This window comes from Sus scrofa, chromosome 1, assembly GCF_054392235.1.
Source record: "Sus scrofa isolate SSC_HxYL_T2T_F1_AM1 chromosome 1, Sscrofa_HxYL_maternal_Yorkshire_Landrace_v2.0, whole genome shotgun sequence".
Taxonomy (NCBI): domain Eukaryota; kingdom Metazoa; phylum Chordata; class Mammalia; order Artiodactyla; family Suidae; genus Sus; species Sus scrofa.
In genome coordinates this window covers 58,216,295-58,235,187 of record NC_139383.1, presented here as the reverse complement: position 1 = coordinate 58,235,187, position 18,893 = coordinate 58,216,295, and the positions used below count along the sequence as shown (strand labels likewise).

The window sequence follows — 18,893 nt, the reverse complement described above, 5'->3', positions numbered from 1 at the left end:
AGAGAAGCACCCATAAGTACTTGAGGCTTAATGAAGGCTATCTAGTTGATAATATCCCACATTATTACAAAAAAAAAAAAAAAGTAGCATTTGACTCCAAAGATACATCCCATTAAAAACCAATAACAGGGAGTTCCCGTCGTGGCGCAGTGGTTAACGAATCCGACTAGGAACCATGAGGTTGCGGGTTCGGTCCCTGCCCTTGCTCAGTGGGTTAACGATCTGGCGTTGCCGTGAGCTATGGTGTAGATTGCAGATGCGGCTCGGATCCTGTGTTGCTGTGGCTCTGGCGTAGGCCTGTGGCTACAGCTCCGGTTGGACCCCTAGCCTGGGAACCTCCATATGCTGCGGGAGTGGCCCAAGAAATAGCAAAAAGACAAAAAAAAAAACAAACAATAACAGAAAATTGGAAAATGAGGCTAGGAATTAATAAAAGATATCAGGAAGACCATTTATGGACTTGCTAGGGACAGGCCATAAATGGGGTTTTGAACTTTCTGGCAGTTGTTGTGAAGATGGAGAGAGATGTGTAGTAGAAATTGATTTTCAAAACGCAGAAGGTTTAGAAAAGCCCTCTTAGAATTTTAGCAGAGAAAGAATTTGCACCTCTACATGGGTGGTGGTGAGTGTTGGTTTAAAATTGCTGGCATGCAGCCCCCTGTGCACCTCTCTGCATTCTGCTTATTTTTAGGATTAACAGCCCACGTGGTGTGATTTATCGTATGTCTGCCTCTGGATTATTTCAGGACTGATAATCTGGTTTGTGTATCCTCCCTGTTTTCCTTTCTCTTTCCTTCTGGACTTGTCGTTCATCTCCTGGACATTGCTTTTCTCATTAGTATTTCTGCTGAACAATAAGCAGGGAAAATAAAAATAAACACACAACTCTAGCCATCAGCTTTGCGAGGTGCAGAGGTGGCTTTAAAGCTTCCTGAGCTAGTGGGAATTTCAAGACAGATCTTAGAGCTCAGCCTGCCCCTGTGTGTGGTTAGTGAACCCCACCTGGGGCCCAGGCGAAGGCAGACAGGGAGAGAGACCTGCAGGGGAAAGTTCGACCCCATTACACCCGAGATAAAGCCACTCTTGGTGAATTGCCACAGAGCAGGAGGGGAGGAAACTTGTATGCGTTCGCTAGGGCCGCTAGGGCTCTCCGTGGCTTGTAGATGGCTGAAGGTCACATGACCTTCCCTCTTCCTGCATCTGTGTCCCGATGTCCTCTTCTTGTAAGAACACCAGTCATATTGGATTAGGGCCCACCCTAGTGACCTCTTTGAATGTTAGATACTTCTTTAAAGGCTCTGTCTCCAAATACAGTCACATTCTGACTTACTGGGGGGGGGGGCACCTAGAAGTTCAACAATTAAGGCTATAACAAAACTGCCGATTAAAACAAGATGTTGCATTACCTAGATTTTAATAATATGAATTTCTCTCTTTTCCAGTTATAAAGAATTAAAGGTCTTGCAAGGCACCCTTGTATATTTGTGCCCTTGAAAGCCTTGGATCACAGTCAGGGTTTGTGTGTGTGTGTCTGTTTTCTCTTTTGGATCAAAAATACTGTGTCTTTTGAAAGTTTGAAAGATCAGTGCATTTCCTCCTGTTCAGAAAATAATAATGCCGAGCTTTCACCAGAGTTCTTTTCATCTCCAAGGCTCTCTTAAATATTGACTAATTAAGTAAAAATGGAGGAGGTCTGGCTAAATAGCCTCTCTTTGAGGACTAGTCCAATGGACTTAGAATACACAGTGATTTGCTGTACCTTTGGAAACAGAAGCCAACTAGAAATCTTTTATTATTGGCTGTAATAGCAAGTGGCATCTCTTATTATGTTTAGCAGCTGACATATCAAATTGCATTTGAGTTGGTTGTTATACATGAAATAGGAGGATATGAGTAGACTAAAAATGAGAATTTACAGCCCTGGGACAGGGGATAGCTGACATCTAGGGGTTGCCATGACAACGCATCAGGATGTTGCTTTGTAATCTTTTGGATTAGGTTCCAGCCCAGGGTCACTGGATTGGATGGGTAACGACGTGAATGTTGTACCTTTACTAAGAGGTATTTGAATGTGCAGTTTGGTCATGTTGCTCGGGTCAAGTAGAAATGACATGGAGGGAGTATTTTAATTCTTCAGAACCTGGACAAGGTCGCATTTGTCAGCAAGTATATTCAGACGGAGTGGTCTGAGACTCAGCAGCTGGAAGACAGGATTTCCTGTCCTTGGTCAGTGGATAAAAACTATGCACGTATCCTTTAATATATGTACACCCCTGAACAGTTCTGTGTAAATGAAATGTTGGGAAATTCAACCTTTTGTATAATGGTCTTATGTTATAAAATTGGAACTGAACATCCCCGAGAAAACAATTTGGCCACAAAGCAAAGCACAGCTGCTTTCTAGCGTTCTATATCCTCCATCTCAGCCGGAAATGGCCTGTAGGGTGTGGAATTTGGATCAGGGAAGGCAATTGGGCAGAGTGAGGAAGGAAGTGGTTGGAAAACAGGGCATCACGTTCCTTAGCCCTCACGCTGGCCTTGGCCACGGGTACCACATCTCTGTGACTGTATGCCTCCCAGACATACTTGTCATGGGGGATGGTCAGCGGACGCCGCCAGGAAACTAAAGGGCTCTGTGCTGAAATCAGATCCCAGTTCTGCCACAAACAGTGTGCTCTTGGACAAAGCACATTTCCACTCTGGGTTCCCCCCGGGAAATGAGGACGTTGGGCTTCCTCTGGCTGTCAATTCTGTTGCCCATCATCATGTGGGGAGGGCAGGTCGCCCCATTTCTCTTCTTTGCCATTAAGCCCACATTTCCATCATCACTTTGCAGCAGAACTACCCTTCCCTGGTGGGTGGACCTCCAAATAATGAAGAGAGAGAGAGAGAGAACAAAAGGGTTCCCTATCCCCATATAGTTTAGGTTTTATTTCTAAAGCAGAGGCTGCCAAGCAATGAGGAGAAGATGAAATCCCAAACAGAAGACAGCCAGTTACAGGAAGTTTTCCCACTACCGCCATCGTCAGCATCAGCTTAGCTAATATTTACTGAGCACTGCTATATGGAGACAGTGCTACACACTTTACATACATATGCCGCTTAATCTAGTGACAAATGCATGTACATGTATGTGTGTGATCATATAAAGTGGAGCATTTGCTATGTTCCAGGCATTTGCTATGTTCCAGGCATTTTGCTGGATCCTCCCAATAATCCAATGAAGTTATTGGATGCTATGATCCAGTAAGCCTCACAGCAGAAGTGGCATTGTCAAAGAGCCCTGTTTTTACAGTTAAGGGAACCGAGCCATAGCTAATTAACAGAGCAGGGATTTGAACCCAAGGGGTATGGCCTCAGAGCACTTTCTAATAAGCTCTACTGTGTGGTGGTTCTCCACACTCAGGTGACACATCAGTCACCTGGGGAGCTTTTAAAATATACAGATCCTGGACTCCATTCCAGACCAGTCAGAATCTCTGGGGTTGCCGTCTGTCCTGGGTATGCTGGCACCACTGCCCTGAGAGAACACTAGGGTCCGGAAGCTGGGGAGTGTGAGCAGATGACTGGCCAAGGCCTGGCATCCAGGCTGCTTCCTCTAAAGCTGAGCCCCCAGATGCCATGACAAGCAGTATTCCAATTGTTACTGTTGCTCTCAGGACCTTTGCCTACCATCCTGTACCTACCATCATGTCAGGTATCCCTTTCCTCATCTAAATCCCAAAGCCTCAAGTTCATTTAGGGCCTGTGTAATAGACTAGATTATGATCATCGAAGGAGAGGAACCAGAATAGCACCTTGCCACTTGACAGCAGTGTCAACTGACCAGGACTCATCACCATCACCACCTTTCATGTCACTTCTTGTGCTCTACCTGTAGAGTCTGGAACAGGGCTTCTAAAACCTGGATGCACATTGGATCACCTAGGGATCTTTATTTTTTTATTTTTATTTTTTGTCTTTTTGCCTTTTCCAGGGCCGCTCCCACGGCATATGGAGGTTCCCAGGCTAGGGGTCCAGTCGGAGCTGTAGCTGCCAAGCCTATGCCAGAGCCACAGCAACGTGGGATCCGAGCCATATCTGTGACCTATACCACAGCTCACGGCAATGCCGGATTGTTAACCCACTGAGCAAGGCCAGGGATGGAACCCTGCAACCTCAAGGTTCCTAGTCGGATTCGTTAACCACTGAGCCACAACGGGAACTCCACATAGGGATCTTTAAATGCCATGGATGCCTGGCTCCCACCACAGACATTCTGATTTTATTTGTATGCAATGTGATTTTGAAAAGTGCTCCAGGTGATTCTGATGGGCAGCAGAGTGCAAACCAGTGGCTTAAGAACTTGGTTTGTGAGTTCACAAAAGTGTTGACTATGGAGTCACTTCTGTGGCTTGGACTCACTTTTTAACTCTGATAATGTCTCCCCACTGTCCTCTTTTGCATTTTAGGCAACATGATTAATTTGCATTTAATTCTGCTCGGTTCACTTCCTGACTCAAAATTCTACCACACTGTCAAATGATGGTTTCTCCCCAAAGATGGTTCTTTTTAAAATTTATTTTATTTTATTGCTTTTAGTCTTTTTAGGGTTGCACCCACTGCATGTGGAGGTTCCCCGGCTAGGGGTCTAATTGGAGCTACAGCTGTGGGCCTACACCACAGCCACAGCAATGCCAGATCCGAGCCTCATCTGCAACCTACACCACAGCTCACAGCAATGCTGGATCCTTAACCCATTGAGTGAGGCCAGGGATCGAACTTGCATCCTCATGGATACTAGTTGGGTTCGTTAGCCACTGAGCCACAATAGGAACTCCTCCTCAAAGGTGGGGTTCTTATGCTTAGGCCCTAATCTGGCAACTTGTCTGTGAGGTAATTTTTGCAAGGGTTTCAGCCTCATCAGACTCCCTTATTTTCATTATGAGATGTATTTCTTTTGAAATTGTTCTACATTTTAAAACATTTTTATGATTTTATCGTACATTCCTTTTTTCTTCCAAGAGTCAAATAAACACCTTTACCACATAATACTTTATAATAATAAACCACTTACAAGTCTTTTCCCAAGACAGTTGACCATCAGACTCACTAATGGGAGACAGCCGACATGCCTGCTGTGCTTAACAGTTGATAAAATCTTACGAAGAGAAATATAGTGCAAATTGGGGATCACGTAAGGAAGAATTGACTCAGATTTTCTCCTCGGAGAGTTTAAAAAAGTCAGATTAACTTATCTACTGGAAAATATAGTTGGATTATAAAGATTATTAAAGCAGAAGGGTATATTTGTTGACAAGTTTACAAATGTTCTTGATTAGCCTGGAAATGCATTTTGCAGTAGGTACCAGGTCTTAAAATGGGATTTTTTTTTTTTTTTTTTAATGGCCTCACACATGGCAGATGGAAGTTCCCAGGCCAGGGATTGAATCTGAGCTACAGCTGAAACCTACACCATAGCTGCAGCAATGCTGGATCCTTTAATCCACTGTGCAGGGCCAGGGGTCTAACCCTCGATTCCACAGTGACTCAAGCTGCTGCAGTTGGATTCTTAACCCACTTTGCCACAGCGGGAACTCCTAAACTGGGATTTTTAAGACAATATGAGATGTTCAGTGGGTAAGAAGAGGCAGGTAATTTGCAAGTGGAACAGCTTTTAGCAAAGACCGGGAGATGGGGAATTGGGCTAGGCTGGTGGGAAAGGTATACACTGGGTGTGGCAGGTGATAAGGAAGGATGGCCGAGGTGGAGTCAGGGTGAGATTTCAGAGCAAGAATACTTTGGAAGAGTTAAAAAATAAGATATAGTAGAAGGAGGTTCTGTTTTCCTTTGTGTAGTGGTTGAAGTCCAATTGGTCTGTAATTGTGATGGTGCTGTGGATCACTGAACAAGACAGGGAGTTTGGGTTGGTTCTTATGCTTTTCTTGAGGGGAAAGCTTTTGAAATGAACTCTGCTTCTTTTGGCTGAAAATTTTCTCACTCTGCTGTCTTGTCCCCGTCTTGCTGCTGTAATTCCCCCAGAAGAGAAAAGGGGGTTAGGACGCTTCTCTTTTGAAATGGAAGGGTCAGAGCAGGCAGGGGGCTGTCACGGTTGTTTCTCTTTGTTCAGGAATTAGAACATGTGAGCAAGTGGTTCCACCCCTCACTTTGTGAGCTGTTTTCCTCCGATATTTCCTAATTTTTCCCATGACGTTTCAGCCTGTTTCTTCACAAGATTGTAAGGCCTGAAAGACCCCATTGTTTCACAGGAGTGTGAGCTGGTGCATATTTGCTGCTCTGGCCGCCTGGGGGCTGAGTGTGGGTGGGACGTGGCTGAGGGATAAAGCAGACTGTGGAATGTGTGTGTAGAATCTGCTTATCAGGACTTTAGAGAGTGCTGTTTTCTTCGTAGAACGTGCTCTACTTTTAAAAAATTTTTCACAGATTATATTTTTCACTGCTCTGATCAAGAGAAATAGGGACATGCCATGAGGCCAAGGGAGGTTTCTTAATGGCAAGTCAAATGGATGAACACCTTATCCAAACTTCACTGCATCTTCCAGTAAATGCAAACGTTTGTACTTCACACACACACACACACACACACACACACACACACACACACACACACACACACACACACACACATTCCCGAGGGCCTGCCCAGGATTCATGCGAGCTCTTGATTCATTTTTACCTTCTCACCCGCCCTGACCATCCTATCTAAAATTTCAGCATTCCTCTTCCTTCCCATTTCCAATTCCTCTGACCCTAGTCAGTTTTTTGTTGTTGTTGCACCTATCACCTTATAACAAAAAGAACTTATTTATTATGTTTCTTATTTGTGTTTTTTATCTGTCTCCCCCGACTAGACTCTAGATTTCACCCTGATGGAGGGTTTTGTCTGTTTTCTTCACTGATGTATCCCAAGTCTCAGAACAGTGCCTGGCACAGTAGGTGGTCAGTAAACGTTGCTGAGTGAATTAGTGGATGAGCAACATTGCAAAGTGAATGGTGTGTCTCAGATTTGGGTCCTAGCCTCTTTAATTCTAATTTACTGGAGAATCTTAAAATGTGTTCTAGAGTTTTGTTTCTCAGCTTCCCCGCTTTTAGGATAATGAGGGATGATATCTTCTCCCTGGGAAAAGTTTGGGAATAACTTGATGGTCCTTAAGGAGTAGGGGCACCTGAGTCTTGCTCTTGCGTTTACATTTTGTCCTCAAAGGCCCTGCACCAAGAGTCTTCAAACTCTGTTCTGTAGATGTTCCCTGGGAATATTTGAGGGGCCGTGCAAGTGTTTAATTAGCACTTTAATATATTTTGAACAATTTTTATGACCATGATTTTAAAACCTGCACACTTCAACGTGTTACATACCAAATTTTAACACATTGGGACCACCGACGCATTAAATTGGACTGTCAAATTAACCTTGAAATTAAGTGTTTTATGCTATTTTGGCTTATATATTTGAACTTATTATACATGAGTCGTTGATAAGGAAGTCTGTACCAGTGTTTTTCAGATTCCAGCGTGATCATAAATTGAACAAGCAAATTCCCCCTGCTAGATATATGCAGCATACTTGGCAGGGCTGGGGAGCCTCTGTAGGGTGTAGGCCTCTGTGTGGATAATGGCCAGCTCTATGGTAAGTCAACCCATCACTTAGTGACATCTCTTCTGTTTTAGGGTCCTATATCCCCACTCTACACAGAGGGTGCTCCTTGACTAATTATTAAAGTAATGGTCAGATTATCATTAGTAATTAAAATTTGAAATTAAAAAATCTTAACGACTGCATTTTTTTCAAGCTTTTAGGTTAGCTTGGGGCATATGATGAGATTACAGAGTGAACTGCTAAAGAACTGCTATCATTTCCAATATAATTGTTCTTATAACTGTTCCCTACTGTCCCAGTCCACTCATTTCCAAAATCTGAATATGGAAATTTCCCAGAATGAATTCCAGTAGCAAAGGACACCGTGTTATTCATGTCAATTTGGTATCTGAGTTTCAGATAGTAAGTAATAAGAATAGCAGGTAGGAAGAGATTCATCTGAAAATTTATTTGAATCTGTTTGGTCCCTGAGTTTAGAGAGCAATGATTTAGACAGCAGGTCATACCTATAGTGACGTATGAATATAAGGTTTTCTTAATATAGCGCAACCAAATGCAAACAGAAGTAAATTGTGTACTGCATCAGTTTTATTTTTTTATTGAAGGATAGTTGATATACAGGGTCGTGTTAGTTTCAGGTGTATAGCAAAGTGATTCAGTTTTGTATATACATACACGTGTATACATACGTACCTGTGTACACACATGTATGCATGTATATATAGATACACGTATATGTGTGAGCATATGTGGATGTCTATATATATGTATGTGTATATATATAATTCTATTTCACATCTTTTCCCTTCTAGGTTATTACAAAATATTGAGTATAGTTCCCTGTGCTATACAGTAGATCCTTTTTGGTTATCTATATGATAATCCCAACCTCCTACTTTATCCCTCCCCCTAATCTTTCCTCTTTGGTAACCATAAGTTTGTTTTCTATGTCTGTGGGTCTATTTCTGTTTTGTAAATAAGTTCATTTGTATCATTTGTTTTTAGTTTCCTCATATAAATGATAGTATCTGATATTTGTCTTTGGGTTACTTCACTTAGTATGATAATCTCCAGGTCCATCCATGTTGCTGCAAATGTATCACTTCATTCTTTTTTATGGCTGAGTAATACTCCATTGTATATATATATCATCTTTATCCATTCATCTGTCAATGGACATTTCAAAGTCAGTTCATAAGCCCACTGATACATGAAAGCCCCACTTCCTCCTATCTCAAAAGTGCCACTGAATATATTATAGGACATAGTTATGTGCATTTTATGGAAACTTTTGTAGACCTCTTTTCACACCCTTCTACCAATACATTTAACACTTTGTTGTCATTTGCTGTTTTGTTTTCCACACTTTATCTGAGCCCCATGAAAGGAAGAATTGTGTCTCATTCATGTCAGTGCCTGCCATTGCCTGGCACATGGGGGGGGGTGTCCTATTCATTTAACATTAAACGTTCAGTAAATGGCATTGGATTAAAGGGCTGCGGGACGTGAGCTTGGAAGGAGCAGTGGCACCTTATATTAAATACATAATCAGTGGCTTTTCCCACTGAGCACAAATTTTAGCATTAAAAACATATTGGATGGTTCCTTCTCCTCTTCATCCCTTATGCACAGTTATGTAAAGGTTTCTGAATTCTTGCCTGACATCCCATTGCTGTGCCAGGTTGACTGTCCTGGTTCCAAGCTTCATCCTTCTCTTCTTCCTTGGCCTGGACCATAGATGCAGCCTTGCCAGGCTCTCCCATACCCAGTCCTCTCTCTGCTCCTCCACATTGTTGCCACTCTTGTCTCCTTGTAACACACACCAGCAAGTTCTTTGGTCTGCACCTGCAGGATCGGGGGTGGACCTGTGCTGTCCAGGGCAGTGTCCACTGGCCACATGTGGCTCTTGAGCGCTTAAAATGTGGTCAGTCCAAACGGAGATGTGTTATAGGTATAAAGCCCAGGCTCTATTATAAAGAGTCGTAGTAGGAAAAAAATATAAAATATCTCATTAATAATTTATATATTGATTACATGTCGAAATGGTAATATTTTAGGTCCCTTGGGTTAAATAACATATCATTAAAATTAATTCTTCATGTTTCTTTTATGGTGTGTGGACGTTTCCAGGCCAGGATCAAATCTGAGCCACAACCGTGACCAACACTGGATTCTTAACCCTCTGCACTGGGCCCGAGGATCAAACTCGCACCTCAGCAGCGACCAGAGCCACTGCAGAGACAGCACCGGCTCCTTAACCCCCATACCACAGTGGGAATTCCTTTTTTTTAATGTGACTACTAGAACATTTGAAATGATGTGTGTGGTTCACCTTAAATTTCTGTTGGTCAGTGCTGGTCTAAGCTGTGTCCTGACATTTAAAATCTCATAGAAGCTTGGCCTCAGATCCCTCTTTAGCCTCAAATCCCAGCCCTTCCTGCCCTCCTCAGAAGTTCTTATAACCCCAGAACTTGCCAAGCCTGCTTATACTCAGGCGTTGGTGGCATTTTTTTCCCCACATTCTCTTCCTTCATTCTGAACTTTCCTTTCCTTTCTTTGTTAATTATAAAACTTTGTTGGTTAACTATAAAATTTGTTAACTATAAAATTCCTACTCAGATTTTTAGGGCCTGATTTAATTGTCCCAAGTTAGGCCCCATTTCCACAGACAGAATGAGCCCTTTCTCCCCTCAACAAGCACTTGGCACATCCATTATTGCACTGCCCTTGCCATGTTGCCATGCGGTGTCTTCTTAACTAGGCTTCTCAAGGGAAAAGGCTACAGTTTATTCCTCCAGTGACCCCTGAGGGCAGTACCTGGTGTGTACTAGATATTTAATTGACATTTATTAAAGTACTGTATGAATTAATTTCATCCTACTGCACACACTGTTATTTTCACATGCACCCAGCCTTGATCACGTGAACTATTGGCCATGCAAAAAATTGGATGCTGAGGTGGACAGCACTGGACCTCTCAACCATAACCCTAATTTCAGACTTTTGTGTTCCATAAAATGGTCTCTTTGTTCTCACTAGATGACTTATAGCAATTTAAAAAAATTATACATTTGAATTTCTGGCATCCATGGATATTGGGTAGACTGATGTGTGTGCAGAGTATAAAATGGCATAAAAATGACCACTTCTGCTCTTTTGTTTATGGGGATTTCATATATGATTTTGTTTGATTGAAAAGTTCATTTCTGGGAGTTCCCAGTGTGGCTCAGTGGGTTAAGAACTTGACATAGTGTCCATGAGGATGTGGGTTTGATCCTTGGCCTCGCTCAGTGGCTAAGGACCCTGCATTGCCACAAGCCAAGGCATAGGTCACAAATGTGGCTCAGGTCCTGCATTGCTGTGGCTGTGGTGTAGGCCAACAGCTGCAGCTCCAATTGACCCCTAGCCCAGGAACTTGCATAAACTGTAGGTGTGGCCCTAAAAACAAAAACACAAACAAAAAACCTCACCTCTAAACAAGTTTGAAATCCCCTGTTCTAATCCTAAATTTCATTTCCATTCCAAAGGTTTCATTTGGGTTTTGATGAGGTGATTTCTAGCATCATGCAAGTTCACAACAAGCAAGGCTTTTCAACTCTGGCTGCTCAGTAGCTACAGCTAGGAAGCTTTCAAAACTTCTGCTGCCCAGGCCCACCCACAGGGATCCTGGTATAACTGGGCTGGGGGCTCCAGTATTTATCAAAAGTATAAGTACCTTGTAATAAATTGTTTCCACGGTGCTTAAGGAGTCAGGTAGAGTGAACACGTTGAAGCTGTGAATTGATCACTTTTCTTTCTTTCTACGAATGCTGTTGTGAGTAAAGGTAATTCATCCTCAGTTTGTACTATGATTCGGGGGTCAGAAACAGCATTTCATTGAACCCATCTTCTGTGGACAGTAATTTGAGGCTTCTGAAAAGGAAAGTTCCTTTTCCATCGTTCTCTGAAACTTGCATGTAGCAGAATTTTAATGTCCCTTGTTGGTAGAAGTAGCTAACAAAGACCTACTTCAGATCCTAGAGACCAGGGCTGACAAGGGCAGTGGGTGTAGGAAGTCTGCTCAGGTAATGGCCTTCTGGCACCCTTGTTAGCCTGAATAAACAATACTCCCCTGACAGCTCCACCGCATTGATAAAATCTGACACTCTGCTAAATTACTTTTTAATGATATTCTTCCTTTTGTTCTTGGTATTTGAGAAACCAAGCTTTTTTTTTTTTTTTTTTTTTTTTTTTTTTGGTAAGACGTGAAAAAGAGGAGTTCCCCTTGTGGCTCAGCCGTTATGAACCTGACGTGTATCCACGAGTATGTGGGATCAATCCCTGACCTCGCTTAGTGGGATCTGGTGTTGCTGTGAGCTGTGGTGTTACTGTGGCTGTGGTGTAGGCCAGCAGCTATAGCTCCAGTTAGACCCCTAGCCTGGGAACTTTCATGTACCTGGATGTAGCTCTAAAAAGACAAAAATAAATAAATAAATAAATAAATAGAAGATTTGGGAAAGAATTAACTTTAATTTACTAGTTTAATAAAAATAGCTGGTAATACATACTTCTTGTGGGTATGGGAGGAAAATTAACCATTTTCTCGTTATCAACTATCTCGTCTTAAATATTTAAGAAGTTATAAGATACCTGAAATTGGGTAAAGGAGGAAATTTGGGATAAATACTTTGGAGGTGCTGTAAAAAAAGCGTCTGAATTCCGATAGCCTTGTCATTACTGGACACTATTAAAATGCTGATGTGAATGAGCCTAAATTTTGCAAATTATCAATTAGTCGAAAATGCCTATGGGTGCTTATTCTTCTGAAGCGTCATCTCTTTCAGTTTGGGCTCTGTAGGTGGAAAAGGGGGAAAGAAAAAAACACACGCTGGGGATCAAATTCTTTAGGGCAGAGAAAGGAATAGAGACTTTGGTTGACTTGGTTATTTGCAGCCAGTATGTCATCTGTGTGAGACTGATGTCATGCAGATTGAATGCAGAGACAAACTCAGGAGTGTGTGTGTGTGCGTGCGTGCGCGTGTGTGTTTTAAAGCCCCACTCCCAGAATATGGAGTGAGTGTGAAGGACATCACAACAACCCCTGGATCTGTCAAGAATGTACCTATTTTTAACATCCTGGATCAAGTGTCTGCACTCAATAGGAGATGAGGAAGGGGGTAGGACCGCGTGGGACTGACGCGGATGGTAACCGGTCCTCTGGCGTGTTTACAATCCAGCTGTGCATTCTTAATGGCTCTGCTGCTGCCGCGCCAGGTAAAGTTTTCTTTGCACGTGATGAATGGCAGAGAATTCTTTAGCAGGGGGAGCTAAAGGAGCTGGGAGGCAGCAACGGGAAGGGCAGAACGGAAAAGAGAGAAAAAGAAACACAGGGCTCCGGAGGGAGATGGTCTGTGCTTTGCAGTCGCTTGTGTGGATAGAAACCAGATGGTGAGCTGGAACCAGGCTCGCTCGGCTAGCTGGGGAGCCAAACATATGGTTAATGGTCGGGAGAAACAGCTTCCCGAGCCAGGGCTTTGCTGACTGCTTCATATTACAGATTGTTACAGTGTGTCATTACATTGCCAACCTAAGTGCTTAATACCCACTGCGGGCGGGCGCCGGGCAGCCACTCACAAGAAAGACTTTGAGTTCTTTGCTGGCTCTGAATGCAGAAGTGACCTCATAGGGAGGCTTCAAATGTCTGGTGCTGGGAGGTGGGGAGAAGGGTAATTTTGTAGTGGAAACAGCATTTTTTTTTTTTCCTTTTCTTTTTAATGAGCCAAGCCTTCACTCCACTAAATCTACTGTTTTTCTAAGGACCTTTTTGTATGAGTGTCTCTTTCTCTCTCTGTCTGTCTCTCTCCTTCTCTCTCTTTCACACACACACACACACACACACACACACAGACACGTACGTCCTCGGGGAAGAAATCTCAGACCCAGGCGCTGTCCCCCCCATTTTCACCTGGATGCCCCATCCCTGCCCTCACAAGCCCCGCATTTGAAGTTGCTGTTTGGGGAGCTTTGGGCAACAGCAGGCCCGTGTTATCTAAGGAACTGCTGAGCCCATTCATCTGCTTTTCACGGCCCGCTTCCTTTTATTTTTAGCCAAATCCGTCAGGCCTGACAGGCGGGTAATTCGAGCCAGAGCAAGGGCAGCGCTCCAGGTCCTTTCCACAAAGCAATTCTTCTCCTCCCTCCTGGGAGGGCTCCAGACTTGGCCAGCTTCAGGCAGATGGATTTGTTGAGTCATGTGAGATCATTTACACAAAAACACAGTGAGGCAGTGGAAATTGAAAAAAAAAAAAAAAAAAAAAAAAAAGAGAGAGAAAGAAAAGAGGAGGGTGGGGGCAGAGGAAAGAGGAGGGGAAGGCAGGGAGTGTGTGCTGGGGAGCAGAGGAATGCGCAGCCAGGCAGCTAGACTGAGGAATGCCTAGATCATTTGTGTATAAGGTAATGTCTAGTTTACACAGCGGGGTGGAGCCAGGCTGCAGAGCCACCTCCAACCACTGGCCTGTATTTAAACGAGAGGAAGGGGGAGTGGGGAAAACTTTCTTGTTTTTCCTTAAGTTTTCAAGCAACACCCACCAAACAAAGACCACACTGTTGACAGCTTTGGATTCCAGTAGCGGTAAACGACCAGTGAGATGGTTTACAGAAAATGAGTTTGCTCTGTGATGTAACACAAGTTGGCTTTGTCCTGACTCCAGCATGACTGAGGCAGCAAGGCGAGGGAGGAGAGGAAAATTGGAACAGGACTCTCGGTTAATGGTTTCCAGAGATGATTTAGCAGGGCTGGAGTGGAGGGAGGAAAGTGGGATACGGTGGAGAATTGCTCCAAGGTGCCCCATAATTGCGGTAGGTAAAATAAAGTCATTACGATGGCTTCCTTGCTCAAGAGGCGTTGAGCAATGGTTCTGAAATGCCAAGGAAGGTATCATTTTTCCCTACTGAGGTATTCATTTCCCTCTTGCTTCTGGAACATTAAAAAAAAAAAACAAAAAAAAAAAAAAAACCCAACTCTTACATCATGGTAAACAGTATTAACATTTAGTGAATCAGTTTTGTTTACTGTTTATACCACAAGCGTTTAAAACATTCCATTTAAAAAAAAAAAAAACTGTCTCCTGCTCATTCATGAAATTCTTTTCCTCCTGCTTCAGATTTGCTTGCATGCATGAGCTGTGCTTCGATGGGGATTTTTCCTTCTTTTGCGGAAATCAAAGAGTTCATGAGAGAATGATGACTGCGTTATCAGAATATACATTCTTACACCAGATGTGTTAAAGGGTAGGCTGTGTTGAGGAAAGGGCATATTTTGAACCAGGTACAGAATGTTAGAAATGGAAGCATTTCAAAATATGCACCATGATTATTTTCATCAGGATACCTTTGGGCAGTTCTGCGTTTTAGGCCCTCGCATGCAGCTGTTTTTTAAACTTCCCCAGAATGTAGGTCAACATCACCACGGTTCCTCATATTTTGTTGGTATTTTGAAAGTTGAAACATTCTGCCATTTTTTTTCCCAGACCGAGATCTGCTCAGGTTACATGTGTGGTTATGGTGATCATGCAAGTGAGCTCATGAATTCCTTCCGTCAGTAGTCACCTCTGAATTATGACAGTAAGCACGCAGATCACACCTTAACCTGGAGTGAACACAGCACTCACGACGGTGCTGACGAACCGTCTAAAATTGAAACTGCTCCACTGTTTTCTAGGCAGCTTCAGTGATCCGACTGCAAGGTTACAACACAGTTTTCATTTATTTCGCTTCAAAAGAGAACTGATACATTTTTGTGGTGGTGATTTGTGCACATTTGGACAGCGTGATGTCAACACTATTGTCATATGATGAAGAATGGTCATTATTTTAAATCTACCATCGTCCTCCAGTGTCCCCTCTCCATCGGGATTTCTCAGCTTCAGCACTGTTGACATTTTAGAGCAGACAGTTCTTATTGTGGAAGCTGTTTTGTGCCTGGTAGGATGTTTAGCAAGATCCTATCCCCTACCTGCTAGATGCTATTCTCCCCCAGTTGTAACAATCAAGAATGTCTACATTCATGGCAGGTGTCTCCTGGTGGGGGGCAGCGAGCAGAGGTGAGATCACCCCCCACTCTGTTCTTATTTTGGTTTGGAAGTTCACCCTCTACGTCCTGAACACTTTCCCTCCTGCCATTTATTCTAAAAATGGAAACCCCGAGTTAGATCAAGTTTTCCAAGGCTCAAGCAAGGCTACTTTCGGAGAAAAAAAAAAAAAGTTCCCACCAGATGACCTGGAGTTGGGTTACACAGGACAGCCTCTCTCTTGGGCTTCCGGCCTTAGCAGGTGGAACTCTTCAAGGCTGCGCTTTCCCAGGGCTGTTCCAGAAGAAATGGCCCCCACTGACTGCGTCTGGGGGTGCTGACATAAGAAGAAAGGGAACTTGTCTTTAGAGACCTGAGCAGAGTCCTGGGCCCCCAGTTCAGTGGCTCCCTCCAGGCTCACCGCCTTCCTCTGCAGCCCCAGAAAGAGGGTAAGAGGCACGACCACAGTTCTTTCTTTGGATCGAAGCAGACATCCTCCCATCCCAGTGGCTGTGGTCTCCGAAGCTGGAACTCTCGTTAAGCCAGGAATGTGGAGCTCTCCACAGGCTAAGGCAGGCATAAATTTCCTCTGTTTGTTTTGTGAGGACTAGTGTCGACTGCTGTAATGAGATCAGAGGATCCCCTGGGACGAGGCCTCCAGGTCAGCGGCTGGAAGGGTTTTCTGGGGCTGTTCTCTTGGCTGCTGTTGGAGAGGGCGGCCCCTCTCCACACCACAGTTGTCGTGTGGGGAGGTGGCTGTGTTCTGGTTTCATGCCTTGTCTCTCTGCCTCTCCCTTGCTACCAAAACGTCATCGGGAGGTCGTCCAGTTCCAAATCACTGCCAGGGTAACATAAGGCACCTTCCTGAACCCGGGATAGACTTAGCTAGAAAGGGCAGGCAGGTGACTCCTTCCTTGGGGTAAGTGTCTGCACTGCCCGTGCTGGCTGGGGATGCTTTCTTAATGCCTGGCCTGACCCTTCAGTGCACCCTCACCCAGCATCACTCCACTACGAGGAAGAGTTGAGGCATGAGTCACAATAAGACAGCCTGTGCTACAAAGAACATGTTTCTGGCTCCAGCCTGAGTTACAGCCAAATGGCCATAGAGGGGACCACTAAATATGGCAGAATTGAGTTTAGCACACCTCAAACTGGAACTTCTGGCAGAATGGTATACTGAGCTGGTGCCACCTGGGCCCTTGGTAACCCCCAGCCCCACTCCACCCCCCTCCAACCCCCCCTCCCCAAATTCTTAGGTGTGTTGGCCAGAATAGCAAATCATAAGTGCATTGTGAGCTCAGAGGCAGGAAAGAAAAATTCCCAGGTGCCAGAAAACTTTGATGCCACAAACTCAGCCGTGGGCTTTGGGGGCTGTGGTGTTTATGCTCTCACAGGAACTGTAGGCCAAACACAGCAAGGTGAATCCCCAGGGTCTGTGTGCAGCTGTGAGTGTGAGTGTTTGGGGCACAGGGCCGGGTGTTCTGTTGTTTGAATAGCTGTGGGGTCCCTAGTTACACTACCTGTGAGATGTGGAAACTTCAGTTATTTTGACGTAGATGCTAAACTGATGCAAGAGCGTGGAAAGCCCCCAGGCCCTAGTAGAAGCAAACATTAGGGCACAGGGCCCCCTCATAAAGAGCAAGCCACACGGTGGAGAAGCTAGTGTTGGAAAACGCAGAATTCAAGCCTCAGGAAAACAGAGGTCAACATGAATCCCAGAGATTGCTTTTGGCAGGGGCCCATCATGCCAAATGAAAGCTGTCTTCTGAGGCCTTTTTTTTTTTTTTTTTTTTTTTTTTTTTTGCTTTTCAAGGCCACGCCTGCAGCATATGGAGGTTCCTGGGCTAGGGGTTGAATAGGAGTTGTAGCTACTGGCCTGCACCACAGCCACAGCAACACAGGTTCCGAGCCACATCGGTAGCCTACGCTGCAACTTGTGGCAATGCTGGATTCTTGACCTACTGATCAAACCTGCATCCTTATGGATACTAATTGGGTTCCTTACCACCGAGCCACAGCAGGAACTCCTCTCTTCTGAGGATTAATGGATGTTTCTTCCCAGAGGAACAAGGCATCCCTCCCAGTCTGGCCCACTAAGCAGCTAGGTTTCGATTGTAACCATGTGTCCCCAGTAAGGCGATTGCCTCGTCCTATGGCTTATCCTCAGGGTATTATTGAGAATATTTAAATTCCTTAATTGGAAAGCTTTTATTGAAGAGGTAGGTGGTCCCCTTGAGTGTCTGTACAGAGATACTATATCCAGTCTCTTGTGATGAAACATGATGGAAGATAATAGAAAAAAGTATATAGATATGACTGGGTCACCTTGCTATTCAGCAGAAACTGGCACAACATTGTAAATCAACTATACTTTAATAATTAAAAAAGAGATACCTTCATAGTGATTTCCCTTGTCTTTGCTTCCTTTTCAGTGGGTCCTTCTAAAGTCACCCACTGACTAGGCTTTCTGTTGAGTTATTTTAGTTTCTCACCAAATCACAGGAAATGTGTTTGCCTGAATTGTTCAGCAAACCCCCCAGGGGAGAGGGAAGCTGAGATTGTTTGAAGGCCTCTGGGATTCTTTCAGCGTAAAATCAAAGAAAACGGGGTACGTCATGGTTAGTAAATCTTAAGTCTTAGGTGAATACAAGTCAGCCTTCTCCATCCAAGGTGGACAAACGGACTGGGGATTGCCTTGAACTCTGGCCAGCCACCAAGTACACCCCAGGCAGTGACGTGCACTCTTGGCAAACATGAATTGAGGATGCTAAGATTAAGGCATGCTTCTTTATTTATTAATAGGGTGATGAAATCTCTTAGGTTTAATTTTTTTCTTCTGAGATATGCAAAGAGTACCCAGATAGTACCCAGTTGACCTAAAAAACATGCCATACTTCTCATGAGAAAACTCTGCAGTGTTTTATTCTGAACTTGAACCCATTTTTTTCATTGAGTCTCAAAATATTCTGGCCAAATGAGGAGTAGGTACAGATACTGATATTAAATTATCAGAAGAGGAGAGACTGAGAGGGGATGTAGGCTCAGTTGGTGCCAAATGTAAGGAAGACCTTCCTAAATATTTGCCCCTAACAGTTTGACCTGCTGTAATGGAATTCCATAGCCTGGGAGGCTTAAACAGCAGTTTGTTTGTTTGTTTGTTTGTTTGTTTTTTCTTTTCTCACAGTTCTGGAGGCTGGTAAGTTCAAGATCAAGGTGCCAGCCTATTGTTTGTTCTCTTGCAGACAGCT

General features: G+C 43.9%; 1 protein-coding gene across 7 annotated transcripts in view; it reads left to right on the top strand.

The window, feature by feature from the left end:
* BACH2 (BTB domain and CNC homolog 2) overlaps positions 1 to 18,893 on the top strand; it is a 379,609-nt gene that overhangs the window by 64,170 nt on the left and 296,546 nt on the right. For 3 of the 7 annotated variants that reach the window (XM_013992698.3, XM_013992699.3, XM_084960355.1), the window contains exon 1: positions 12,617 to 12,850. The exons of the other annotated variants lie outside the window; for them this stretch is intronic. The gene's annotated coding sequence lies outside the window, so the exon portion shown is untranslated. Of the gene's footprint in view, positions 1 to 12,616; positions 12,851 to 18,893 lie in introns of those variants that run through there. 7 annotated transcript variants of the gene reach the window in all.